General features: G+C 52.3%; 1 pseudogene across 1 annotated transcript; it reads left to right on the top strand.

Annotated features, from left to right (window-relative positions):
• The first annotated feature begins 1,189 nt into the window (after nt 1-1,189).
• LOC116531583 lies at nt 1,190-4,205 on the top strand (annotated as a pseudogene). The gene has a single exon (XR_004260482.1). The product of XR_004260482.1 is annotated as a polypyrimidine tract-binding protein 1 pseudogene (transcript).
• The last annotated feature ends 224 nt before the right edge of the window (nt 4,206-4,429 follow it).

Raw genomic sequence — 4,429 nt, 5'->3', positions numbered from 1 at the left:
GGAGAGGGAAGGGAGAGGGAAGGGAGAGGGAAGGGAGAGGGAAGGGAAGGGAAGGGAAGGAAGGGAGAAGGAGGGAGGGAGGAAGGAAAGAAGGAAGAAAAGACATCTCTATTAAAAATACAAAATTACCCAGACATGGTGGCACATGCCTGTAATCCCAGCTACTTTGAGGCTGAGGCAGGAGAATCACTTGAACCCAGGAGACAGAGATTGCTGTGAGCCAAGATCATGACACTGCACTGCAGTCTGGGCAAGAAGAACAAAACTCTGTCTCAAAAAAGGAAAAAAAAGTCCACAATTGGCTGGGCTTAGTGGCTCATGCCTATAATCCTAGCACTTTGGGAAGCCAAAGAGGATCACTTGAGCCCAGGAGTTTGAGACCAGCCTGGACAACATGGCAAGACCCCATCTCTACAAAAAATACAAAAATTAGCCAGTGTGGTGGCACCCACCTAAAATCCCAGCTACTCAGAAGGCTGAGGCACAAGGATAACTTGAGCCCAGGAGGTCAAGGCTGCAGTGAGCTGTGATCATGCCACTGCACTCCAGCATGGGGGACAGAGTGAGACCTTTTCTCAAAAAAAAAAAGTCAAAAAATAACAGATGCTGGTGAGATTGCAGAGAAGAAGGAACATTTTCACACCGTTGGTAGGAGTGTAAATTGGTTCAACCATTGTGAAAAATAGTGTGATGATTCCTCAAAGAGCTAAAAACAGGACTACCATTCCACCCAGCAATCCCATTACTGAGTATATGCCCAAAGGAATAAGAAATATAAATAATTCTATCATAAAGACACATGCATGTTTTCTGCAGAACTACTCACAACAGCAAAGACATGGAATCAACCTAAATGCTCATCAGTGGTAGACTGGATAAAGAAAGTGTAGTACATATACACCATGGAACACTATGCAGCCATAAAAATAATAAAATCACATTTTTGCAGGAACATGGATGGAGCTGGAGGCCATTGTCCTTAGCAAAGTTACACAGGAACGGAGACTTAAATACTCCATGTTCTTACTTTTAAGTGGGAGCTAAATGATGAGAACACATGGACACATAGAAGGGAACAAAAAACACTGAGATTTATGGGAGGACGGAGAGGATCGGAAAAAGTTAACCAATAGGTACTAGGTTTAATACCTGGGTAGTATTCCAGCGCCTCCACTCCATCCCCCGGGGGTCTGCTCTGTGTGCCATGGAGGCATTGTCCCAGATGTAGCAGTTGGTACAAAGCGGGGATCTGACGAGCTTTTCTCTACTTGTGTCACCAATGGACTGTTTATCATGAGCAGCAAATCAGCTTCTGCAGCAAATGGAAATGACAGCAAGAAGTTCAAAGGTGATAGCAAACGTGCCGGCATCCCCTCCAGAGTGATCTACATTCAGAAGCTCCCCATCGATGTCACCAAAGCGGAGGTCATCTCCCTGGGGCTGCCCTTCGGGAAGGTCACCAATCTCCTGATGTTGAAGGGGAAAAACCAGGCCTTCATCGAGATGAACACAGAGGAGGCTGCCAACACCATGGTGAACTACTACACCTCCGTGACACCCGTGCTGTGCGGCCAGCCCATCTACGTCCAGTTCTCCAACCACAAGGAGCTGAAGACTGACAGCTCTCCCAACCAGGCACGCGTCCAGGCGGCCCTGCAGGCCGTGAACTCGGTCCAGTCGGGGAACCTGGCTTTGGCTGCCTAGGCAGCGGCTGTGGACACAGGGATGGTGATGGCCGGGCAGAGCCCCGTGCTGAGGATCATCATGGAGAACCTCTTCTACCAGGTGACCCTGGACGTGCTGCACCATATTTTCTCCAAGTTCGGCACGGTGTTGAAGATCATCACCTTCGCCAAGAACAACCAGTTCCAGGCCCTGCTGCAGTACGCGGACCCCGTGAGCGCCCAGCGCGCCAAGCTGTCTCTGGACGGGCAGAACATCTACGCCTGCTGCACGCTGCGCATTGACTTCTCCAAGCTCACCAGCCTCAACGTCAAGTACAACAACGACAAGAGCCGTGACTACACGCGCCCAGACCTGCCCTCCGGGGACAGCCAGCCCTCGCTGGACCAGACCATGGCCACGGCCTTCGGCCTCTCTGTTCCCAACGTCCACGGAGCCCTGGCGCCCCTGGCCATTCCCTCGGCAGCTGCGGCAGCTGCGGCGGCAGGCCGGATAGCCATTCCCGGCCTGGTTGGGGCAGGAAATTCTGTGTTGCTGGTCAGCAACCTCAACCCAGAGAGAGTCACACCCCAAAGCCTCTTTATTCTTTTCAGCGTCTACGGCGATGTGCAGCGCATAAAGATCCTGTTCAATAAGAAGGAGAATGCCCTGGTGCAGATGGCGGACGACAACCAGGCCCAGCTTGCCGTGAGCCACCTGAACTGGCACAAGCTGCACGGGAAGCCCATCCGCATCACACTCCCGAAGCATCAGAACGTGCAGCTTCCCTGCGAGGGCCAGGAGGACCAGAGCCTGACCAAGGACTATGGCAACTCGCCCCTGCACCGCTTCAAGAAGCCAGGCTTCAAGAACTGCCAGAACATATTCCCACCGTCGGCCACCCTGCACCTCTCCAACATCCCGCCCTCAGTGTCCGAGGAAGATCTCAAGGTCCTCTTCTCCAGCAATGGGGGCGTCGTCAAAGGATTCAAGTTCTTCCAGAAGGACCGCAAGATGGCGCTGATCCAGATGGGCTCCGGCGAGGTGGCTGTCCAGGCCCTCATTGACCTGCACAACCACGACCTCGGGGAGAGCCACCACCTGCGGGTCTCCTTCTCCAAGTCCACCATCTAGGGGCACGAGCCCCTCCACGGCCGGGTCCCCTGGCGACAACTTCCATCATTCCAGAGAAAAGCCACTTTAAAAAGCAGCTGAAGTGACCTTAACAGACCAGAGATTTTATTTTTTTAAAGAGAAATCATTTTACCTGTTTCTTAAAAAATTAAATCTAGTTCACCTTGCTAACCTTGCGGTGACGGGTGACCGCTCAGGCTCTTGGTGACTGTGGCAGCAGGAGCTCCCGGCCCGCCGACCCGGGGCCAGACCCTCGGGCCGTGCCTTGGTGGGGCCTGTCGGACATGGGGCCTACGGGTGGGCGCCCCAACCACGACTCGGCTTCCTTGTGCCTTAAAAAACCTGCCTTCATACGGCCACGCACCCACCCTGGGTGTCCTGGGGACCCAAGGGGCAGGGGTCACACTTCAGAGAAAGGCAGGGGGCCCAGCAGGCTCCTGCAGGATCATGTGCCTGGGTGTGGCAGCCACGGCCTGCTACACCCCAACCCCCGCCCTCTAATCAAGTGATGTGATTTTGCCCGCCCGCCCGCCCGCCCTGCCCCCAGGGCCTTCCCCTCTGCCCCCAGGCGCTGGCTGGCACCCCAGCTGCTTTCAGCTGCGGAGCTGTTCGTCATAATCTCTGTATTATGTACTTTGCAGTTGCAGACGTCTGTGACTAGCAATATTTCCAGTTGACCAAATATTCTAATCCTTTTTTCAATTAAATGCAAAAGAAATAGTTTTAAGTAACTTTTTATAGCAAGATGATACAATGGTATGAGTGTAATCTAAACTTTCTCGCGGTATTACCTTGCATGCTGTTTTGTTTTATTCCTTGTCATTAAGTCACAGGCGGGACCCAGTTTCCAGAGAGCAGGCGGGGCCGCCCGGAGGGTCAGTCACAGGGAGCCCTGGTCGGATCTCAGCCCCGAGCTTCCGGGAAGGGGCGGGCGCGCCGCCGACCTCTGGCATCGCCTCCGGTTGCCTTACACCACACCTTCACCTGCAATCGCCTAGAAAACTTGCTCTCAAACTTCTTCAGGGGTTTTTTCCTTCAAATTTTGGACCAAAGTCTCATTTCTGTTTTTCGCCTGTCTCTGATGCTGGGACCCGGAAGGCAGTCGTTGGTCTCGACTTCGCTGTGCTCTTCCCCCGCCTCTGCGCGGCCTGTCCCGGGGGCTCCTGGGATCCCCTTTCCGTAAAGGAGAGTGTAACGAGGGTGTAAATATTTATAATTTTTTATACCTGTTGTGAGACACGAGGGGCAGCGACGCGGATTTTTATGGAGACACAGATGTATATTTTGCTAGCGCAATTCCAGGCTCGGTACTGACCGCGGAGCTGCAGGGACCTCACGCACATTCCATTGCCGTCCCGATGGCTCGCGATGCTGAGAGAACCGATTAAAAACCGTTTTATAACCAACTCTTCCCTTCTCTGTAGTCCTGTGTTCGCTGTAGAGGCAGGTTGGCCAGTCTGTACCTGGACTTTGAATAAATGTCTTCTGTATCCTCAAAAAAAAAATATCTGGGTAACGAAATCATCTGTACAATAAACCCCTGTGACACAAATTTACCTATATAACAAACCTGCATTGTACCCCTGGACTTAAAATATAAGTTAAAAAAACAGATAATATAAATTTATGGTAT

The sequence above is a fragment of the Sapajus apella genome, unplaced genomic scaffold (assembly GCF_009761245.1).
Source record: "Sapajus apella isolate SASKATOON/1434 unplaced genomic scaffold, GSC_monkey_1.0 scaffold71, whole genome shotgun sequence".
Taxonomy (NCBI): domain Eukaryota; kingdom Metazoa; phylum Chordata; class Mammalia; order Primates; family Cebidae; genus Sapajus; species Sapajus apella.
This window is presented reverse-complemented; position numbering and strand designations above follow the sequence as displayed.